We start from the raw sequence: 9,709 nt of genomic DNA, 5'->3' as shown, positions 1-9,709 counted from the left end.
GTTACAATGCCTGAAACATTAAATCAAAGGAAGAGGATGTATGGTCTCTCTAAATTTGTTAAATCCCTTCATCGATGTCTGAACATTTAGAAAAGTACACATCTCCTAAACAAGCTACACTGTGTGATGTATATTATTCATGCATTATATTAGTTTAACTTTCAAATCTAGCTATTGATGCTTGATGCAAACACTTCTAATGATTTTTGCTCAAAGCAAAGTTAAACCTTAGGAGAAATAAGCTGATTTATTAGAGAGGAGATCAATTTGGGAATTTAAAAAATGCAACCATTCAAAGCGCTAGCAAATGAATTGTTTTAAGGAACAAAGTGATTTTTCAGAAGCTCTTTCTGTTTGTTTGAGATGTGTGGGAACTTGTCAGAAAAGTGTGGACAAGACTTGTGTGAAAACTTGGGTCCCACTTTATATTAGGTGGCCTTAACTACTATGTACTTACATTTAAATGAATCATTTGATACAATGTACTTATTGCGTACGTACATGTTTTTACATTGTACTTAGATGTTTAATGTAATTAATGTATGTAATTACATCTGTAATTAATTTCTGTAATTACATTCATAATTACACTGTTGACCCATCCCTTAATAATAAGTTTTAATAATAAGTTTTATTTATATAGCGCCTTTCCAGAGCTCAATGACACTTTACAATAAACATCAGAAATGGGAGGAAAACATCAAACAATAAACAGAAAGAAAAGAACATCAGAAATCCAAAGAGTAATATACAACATTGTAGGGAGTTAAATTATTTCCTTTATGAAAATAACTCCTCGTGAAGCCAAAACTTAGGAACTCTTACAATGCAAATGTCAGGCCACAAAACAAACTCTTCAATCAGGCTTTGATCTCTTTGTGAAGCCAAACACCCAGAAAACCTTACAATGCAAATGTCGTGCCGCAAGACAATAAACTCTCTAATCAGACAAGAAGATCTGAGAGAAAGACCATTTGGTCCACTCACCCATCCTTCCAACCTGGGCTCATGTTACTGGTCACTGAAAGAACTCAAGTTGCTACTCTTACAAAAATATTCACTATATCTTAAGAATGAATGATCTTAACCCTTTCATGTTTGATATCATTTTAAAGGTCTCGGTGCGATGGGTAAACTGGTCTCAATTTCACAGTAGTCACTTATATTATGGGAAATATTGGAAACTTAAGTGAATTCTGTACCTCTGTTGTGGGCGGTCTCCTTTCAAAACCTGATAAACATTGCTCTACAGGTGTGACCATTTGGGGCACGAGAACATCTCCTCCTGCGGCTTCTCATCCCCCATACACAGATCTAATCTGTTTTGGGGCAGAGAATAAATGTTTATGGGCCTTTTGTTCTGGTAGTATTTAAGGGAAAGTTGCAAATCAGTCAGGGCGATTTGTAGCCAGATCAGCCCGTAGTGTGGAGGGTATTTAATATGTTCCATACTATGTATCTTCTTCTCGAAGCCAGGTAAACATTTTGTTCTTAGATTCATCTTTGAACAACTGTTATGTATTTTCTTATTTTTTAATTGGCTTCTTATTGTTTTATTATGTAATTGGCAAGATACGTTTACCTGAGTAATAATAAATTGTTATATTTGATTTATTCTGATCTCTTCTGAAATCATTTTTTCCAGTAGATTAATGGGTAGGGGTATTTCCGCAAATCTGCGTTCAGGACAGATCACACCAAAGCACTAATGGATGAACCATGGGGAGCACCATGAAGGAGACTTTGGATTTCTGACTGTCGCTGGCTTAACACGGTGTAGCTCTCGTGGTTGTAGGGAAAAATACACTTTTTGTTATGAGTATTGTAGCATCAGAACGAGTCAGACAAAACTAAGATTCGATCAGGACATCGAAACATGAGGAGCCGAAATTCCAGGAGAACATGACAACGTCGTAAAGATGCCTATCTCCGACCTCTGGAGCAAGCCTAACCAACAAGCCTCTTCCAGAACAGTTTGCAACATTAAGACAAAAGAACACTTATTGATAAGTGTTCAACGCAGGAAGGAGATCGTCAAATTTGGGGTAAATAATCAAGATTAATGGTCAAAGAGATGGCCATCACATGTGTTCCACGAGAGAAATCACAAGCTTCTTTAGATTGACTCTTCCCCCACACATAGAAGACAAAGAACCAGAGGAAATCCTTCTGTCCAAAGAACATGTCTTTTGGTCCCCACAGATCTACACAGAGACTTTCTTTTCATATGCATATAAAATCATCCTAAAAGGAACTTTTCTAGGCATAACACTATATTATGTATGTAACCACACATTAGACTATCATGTTTTAAGCACATATTATGTATGTCTTTCTAATAACTATTGAATGACTTTAAGGTTAGTCGTGTTTGGTATGTATGAGTTTGACATTTCTAGCTTGAAACGTTTCTTCCAACTGATTCTTTGTCAAATGTATCATATTCTGGTTATAGAAATCACATCCAAAATTATACTTTGCAAGAGTGTGTAAAGTTCAGACCATGTGACTGATAACATGCTGATTTATGATGGAAGGAACAACCCTAGCTAAGATAATAGCCTATCTAATTGGTCAAGACACCAGATGGGATGTGTCCAAAAAGCCGAGTTTAAAACCTCAGGACACCATCAAATCTCCCCTTCTTCTCTCTCATCCTTCTTCTCGCCACTGCGTTTTGACGCTGTTTTAGCGCTCTTTGAGCGTGCTCTGGCCTACAGGCCAGTTGCTGTTTAACACCACGATGAGAAGAAAAACCACCTAGTCTCGTTACTCATTTTATTCTTTTACTTTAGTTTCTTTTCTTTCCGTTGAGTCTCGTGTTCAGAAGTTAAGTTTGCCGCAAAGTCCAGCTCCGACTGCACCCGCTTCAAACTTCAACCAGCAACTGACTCCAAGACCACCCTCAGCCAAAGCCCAACCATTGGCTTCCCAAGACATCACTTCAAAGACTACTGAACTTCCAGCCAATCACCAACTCGGGAAAACCCCTTTCCTGCAATGACGACGACAGAAAGGAATCCCTGTAACACAAGGCAACGCAAGTAAAACAACTCCAGATTCTAACTGAACTGGTGCATTTAATATAAATTTTAGCCTCATTGAGAAACTCAGTGCGAGGGTTAATTAAGTGATTGATGGTTTGTTCAGGTCTATGCAATAGCACATATTGCTATAAACTTGGGATTTCACATTCTCATTCTCTAAACTCATCCTTTCTCTCTTTCTGCAACGTGTGAATGTGTGAATGCGTGTGTTCATGTTAGATTAGTTTGTCTTAGGTTTATATAAATAAAGTCGTATTTATATTTAAAAGAGAAGTATCTTGTGTTTTGTGCTTACAAGTTAATGTCTTAATCTGCCGATCTTGTTACTGTGCTTATTAATAGTGTTTTCACTATATTTTGGATTTTAATATCCAGTGCAGAGTTGATGTTATAAGGCTCGTTCAGTGAATCGCTGCCGACTCAGTGATCAGCCGCAGAACAGTGATTCTGTTCAAATTACCTATAAAATCATAAATGATTCCCTTTGAGCTAAATTAAAATTATATTTATGTATCAAACCCTACAGTATGCAGGCACAGCTCACTTAAAGGTATTATAACCGCTCTGCACCCTCTGAGTAAGTACAGAACTGACGAGTTTGTGTCGTGGATTCACTAAATAATCGGCCGAAGTGTAATTCCTATGCGATACCTAGTCCCTAATGAACGAATAATTGAAAGTATGGGATTTTCAGAATAATCAAATATCTAAGTTAATGTATAATCGATATCTGTGATCAGTTTAATTATAAATATTGTCTAAACTTAATGATCACTTGAAATTGGAGTCAGATCAAGCACGGAGTTAAATTAAAATTGAAACTAAATCCTGATAAATTCAAATGCGCAAGTAAAAGACCGAATACGCACTAAACCTTCGACCAGGCCGCTGGATTCCGTTGTTTGGGCTAGCGGGTGGATCCTTACAACATAAAACAAAATAAACAGAAGTTAACTAAGAAAGATAACATTCTGAAAACAAGTGAGTTTTGAGCAGCGATTTGAATTCAGACAGGCTATTGGCAAGACAGAGTGATCTGGGTAGAGAGTTCCATAATTTAGGGGCAACAACACTGAACTATCTGCCCCCCATGGAAAAGAGGTGATATCGAGGGATGGTGAGAAGGCGAGAATCAGAGGACCACAATGAACGTGGTGGAGAATAGGGGAGGAGCAGATTGCAAAGATAGTAAGGAGCCAGACCATTCAAGGCTTTAAAAGTAAGCAGGATAATTTTAAACTTGATGCGATAGGCCACTGGTAGCCAGTGCAGATCAGCTAGAATAGGGGTGATGTGGGCTGAACGCTTGGTGCGAGTGAGAATACGAGTGGCTCAGTTTTTTCAATATACTGTAATCTAGCAATAGTGGTAGCTGGCAAGCCAATGAAGAGGGCATTACAGTAATCGAGACGAGATGAGACAAAAGCGGGAATGAGAGTTTCTGCATCTTTGGTACTTATGAAAGGACGGAGCTGGACAATTCGTCGTAAGTGAAAAAATGCCAATTTAGAGAGAGAGTTAATATGAGACTGAAATGAAAGAGATGGGTCAAACATAAAACCAAGATTTCTAATGATGCTAGATGGAGTAATTAAAGTGCCAGTAATATCACAAGTAAAGTCAGCGGGAACTTTGGTGGTAAGTGCTGGAGTACCAATGATGATGATCTCAGTTTTTTCCATATTTAGTTTCAGAAAATTAGAGTTAAGCCAAGTTTTAATATCCTGCACGCAAACAGAAATTTTGTCGATTTGGGTGGATAGGGAAGGTCTGCATGACGTGTAGATTTGGATGTCATCAGCATAAAAATGATAGCTAAAGCCGTGACACTGTAGTATCTGACCCAGTGGTAAAATGTAAATAATAAACAGCAAAGGCCCCAGAACGGAACCCTGGGGGACGCCTTGTTTCAGGGGTGCAGTAGGGGATCTGAAATCCAGAGCAGAAATGTAAAAGTGTCTGTCATATACAGTGAGGAAAATAAGTATTTGAACACCCTGCTATTTTGCAAGTTCTCCCACTTAGAAATCATGGAGGGGTCTGAAATTGTCATCATCGTAGGTGCATGTCCACTGTGAGAGACATAATCTAAAAAAAAAAATCCAGAAATCACAATGTATGATTTTTTAACTATTTATTTGTATGATACAGCTGCAAATAAGTATTTGAACACCTGAGAAAATCAATGTTAATATTTGGTACAGTAGCCTTTGTTTGCAATTACAGAGGTCAAACGTTTCCTGTAGTTTTTCACCAGGTTTGCACACACTGCAGGAGGGATTTTGGCCCACTCCTCCACACAGATCTTCTCTAGATCAGTCAGGTTTCTGGCCTGTAGCTGAGAAACACGGAGTTTGAGCTCCCTCCAAAGATTCTCTATTGGGTTTAGGTCTGGAGACTGGCTAGGCCACGCCAGAACCTTGACATGCTTCTTACAGAGCCACTCCTTGGTTATCCTGGCTGTGTGCTTCGGGTCATTGTCATGTTGGAAGACCCAGCCTCGACCCATCTTCAATGCTCTAACTGAGGGAAGGAGGTTGTTCCCCAAAATCTCGCAATACATGTACAGGTCATCCTCTCCTTAATACAGTGCAGTCGCCCTGTCCCGTGTGCAGAAAACCACCCCCATGCTTCACAGTAGGGATGGTGTTCTTGGGATGGTACTCATCATTCTTCTTCCTCCAAACACGTTTAGTGGAATTATGACCAAAAAGTTCTATTTTGGTCTCATCTGACCACATGACTTTCTCCCATGACTCCTCTGGATCATCCAAATGGTCATTGGCAAACTTAAGTCTGGCCTGGACATGTGCTGGTTTAAGCAGGGGAACCTTCCGTGCCATGCATGATTTCAAACCATGACGTCTTAGTGTATTACGAACAGTAACCTTGGAAACGGTGGTCCCAGCTCGTTTCAGGTCATTGACCAGCTCCTCCCGTGTAGTTCTGGGCTGATTTCTCACCTTTCTTAGGATCATTGAGACCCCACGAGGTGAGATCTTGCATGGAGCCCCAGTCCGAGGGAGATTGACAGGCATGTTTAGCTTCTTCCATTTTCTAATGATTGCGCCAACAGTGGACCTTTTTTCACCAAGCTGCTTGGCAATTTCCCCGTAGCCCTTTCCAGCCTTGTGGAGGTGTACAATTTTGTCTCTAGTGTCTTTGGACAGCTCTTTGGTCTTGGCCATGTTAGTAGTTGGATTCTTACTGATTGTATGGGGTGGACAGGTGTCTTTATGCAGCTAACGAGTGGAGGTGGACATTTTAAAGGCAAACTAACAGGTCTTTGAGGGTCAGAATTCTAGCTGATAGACAGGTGTTCAAATACTTATTTGCAGCTGTATCATACAAATAAATAGTTAAAAAATCATACATTGTGATTTCTGGATTTTTTTTTTTAGATTATGTCTCTCACAGTGGACATGCACCTACGATGACAATTTCAGACCCCTCCATGATTTCTAAGTGGGATAACTTGCAAAATAGCAGGGTGTTCAAATACTTATTTTCCTCACTGTAGATGGAAAGAGCAGTACCAGATATACCCACAGCCGAAAGTCGAGAGATGAGTAAATCATGAGAGATAGTGTCAAAGGCAGAACTAAGGTCTAGTAACAGAAGTAAAGATAGAGAGCCGGTATCGCAAGAGAGTAATAAGTCATTAACTACCTTTACAAGGGCAGTTTCTGTACTATGTTTTGGACGGAAGCCTGACTGAAATGGGTCAAAGAAATTATTTGCCACTAGGAAGGACCGAAGCTGGGCTGCTACAGTACTTTCGAGTAATTTAGCAATAAATGGCAAGTTTGAAATGGCACGATAATTGGATAAAACTGAAGGATCGAGATTGGGTTTTTTGAGAACCGGGGTAACTGCAGAGATTTTAAGTGACTGAGGAAAAGTAGCAGTGACAAGCGAAGCATTTATGAAATGAGAGATAGGTGCAGAAATGACCGAATGACACTGTTTTAAGAGAGAAGTAGGAGCTGGGTATTTACTGTGTCGAATAGTGCTTTTGGCCTGTTACTAGCTTTATTAATCATGGCAGAAACAAAACTAGAGCGTGCTAAGTGTAAGGCAGATTTGTAATTTTTGAGATGTTCAAGAAAGGCTTGGTGATGAACAGTGAGGCCAGTTTTCCTATAGAGATGCTCAAGCCGTCGACCGGAACTCTTGAGGATGTGAAGGTCAGGGGTAAACCAGGGAGAAGTATGAGTAGAAGGAACAGTTCTAGTCTTAACAGGAGCATGTACAGACAAAATATCACATAATATGGAGTTAAAATTTGAAAGAATCAGTGAAGGAGAAGATAAATAAAAAACATCAGAAAGATTAGAGGAAGCAATAGAGGAACAGAATGATGTGACATCGACATTATTACAATTACGGTAGGATATAACAGTCTTTGCAGATTTATCATGTATAGGCAAACTAAAGTGAAAGTCTATGAGTTTATGATCAGAGATACCAGTATCAGAGGAAGAGATGGAACAAATACCGACCCCTGAGGTACAGATCAAATCAAGGATATGACCATGAGAATGAGTAGGAAAGTTAACATGCTGAGACAAATTAAAGCAATCAAAAACAGACAGTAGTTGAGTGGTGTTAGAGCCAACGACATCAACATGTATATTAAAGTCACCAAGCAGGAGAACAGGAGAAGACATGGAGCAGGCAAGGGTTAACAGTTCACTAAGTTGGGAAAAAAAGTTTGAAAATGCTTTGGGAGGACGATAGAGTAGAATGATAGTAAGAGAGTCAGCCTTCAGAACCATATATTCAAATGTATCGGTGTCGTGGAAGTCGAGTTGTGTGATACAAAGATTATCACGGTAGATGACAGCGAGACCACCCCCTTTACCATGCAGTCGTGGCCTGGACAACTGCTTATATCCATATGGCGTGAGTAAGTTTAACTGCAGGAAGTCATCAGGAACTTGCCAAGTTTCCGTGAGAAACAAAAAGTCAAGCGTATTGTCAGTTATGAGTTCGTTGAGGTAAGGGGCTTTATCCGAGATGGACCGACAGTTCAAAAGAGCAGCGTGACAGTACGAGGCAGATGAATTTGACGACGATGTTAGTTGATAGTTGTTACTGGTGAGATGAATCAGAGAGCGATGTAATGAGCTGTTAGTAGGGGATGCACTTGGTTTTGATGATTTACGACGGTCAGACCAGATGCATGGAAGAGCATCAGGCTTAGAGCGAGAGCTATGCATGACGATACGTGGGGAGCGATGTAAATATCGAGGACGTCGGAGAATCCCTAGCCGCCAACAGTAGTCATTCATCGCCGGGTTGAGGCGCGAGCGACAGCTCAGAGTTCTTAACTGAGACGATGTATATTCAAACTCCATTACAGGCAAAAGGAAAGAGACAAAGCAAAAAAGGAAAGCTATTGCCTGAGGCATAATGGTACTAACAGGTATTGCCAACCAGAGTGAAAGCCACGTTAGCCAAACCCGAACGTCACATCACAGAAACTGCAAACTAAATGGGAAGCAGCACACCCAAATAGCGAGCAGTAGTATACAGCACAACTGACAGAGCGAGCGGCAACTCACCCAGCCGATGAACCAGACGCCGTGGAAGACGTAACAGGGCAGAGAGCTCGCAGCGCCCCGGTGGCAGAACTTAAAAGTACCAAAGTTCATTAGTAGCACTTGCCAAGTCCAAAGACAGGTCCAAAAGCGCCAACAATAAGAGGTGGAGTAGACGAAACAAAAACAAAAAACAACATTAGTCCAGCAGAGGGGTGAAAACATGCAGAAAAAAAAAAAGAAAGCAGTCCAGGTACAGAGCGGCAGCCAAACACGCACAGCGTTCCCGACCCGGAAGTGTATTACCATAATCCCAAGGTTAGCAAGGGGTGAAAACACCTTACACCTTAACCCACCCTTAAACTTACCCATACCACCAAACCTGTCCCTAACCTTACCCGTATCCCACCTCAATAGCAGTGAAAGTGATTTGCAATACAATATGAACACAATAAATACATTGTACTTATTTTTTGATGTAAGTACATAGTAGTTAAGGCCACCAATAAAGTGTGACCAAAACTTATCATATATTTAATTTGATAAAAATGCAAGTGCAAAACATCCACAAGATAAATCCAGAAAGTCAGCTCAAAATGTTCCAATAGTGCAAAAAGGTTTGACAGCAGTTCCGAAAAAGTAAATCCTAAAAGTCCACAAAGTTAATCCAGAAGGCATACAAAAAGTTAATTAAATGCCACAGTTTAATAGGTAAATTCATTTATCGGAGACAGAAATTCAACAAATACACACTGTTAGGCTTTCATTTGTGCACATAACATGAATTGATCTATGGAATGTGTGGTGGATGCTTCGTCCGACGGAGCTTTTCGACATATTCAGCCTATATTCTATATCCCGCGATCCAACAGAGGATAAGAGATACAGAGAATGGATCAGTTTTTATAGAGAAAGACTGCCTAGTTAAATGTTTAGCCATGCCACTACTGAGTTTTGAACTAATCAATCATGTTAAGAACTTTACAGCACTTATTGTGAATTTCACTAACATTGTAGTGAGGTCGCTTTGTGAAAACATCTAGGCTAAATGGTTAATTATAGATATACTGTAGTAAGACAGAAACTCACCTGTTCCCCACTAATGTTGGTTTGCTGTAT

Source organism: Onychostoma macrolepis, chromosome 23 (assembly GCF_012432095.1).
Source record: "Onychostoma macrolepis isolate SWU-2019 chromosome 23, ASM1243209v1, whole genome shotgun sequence".
Taxonomy (NCBI): domain Eukaryota; kingdom Metazoa; phylum Chordata; class Actinopteri; order Cypriniformes; family Cyprinidae; genus Onychostoma; species Onychostoma macrolepis.
The sequence above is the reverse complement of the archived record's forward strand: the minus strand, read 5'-3'. Positions refer to the sequence as shown.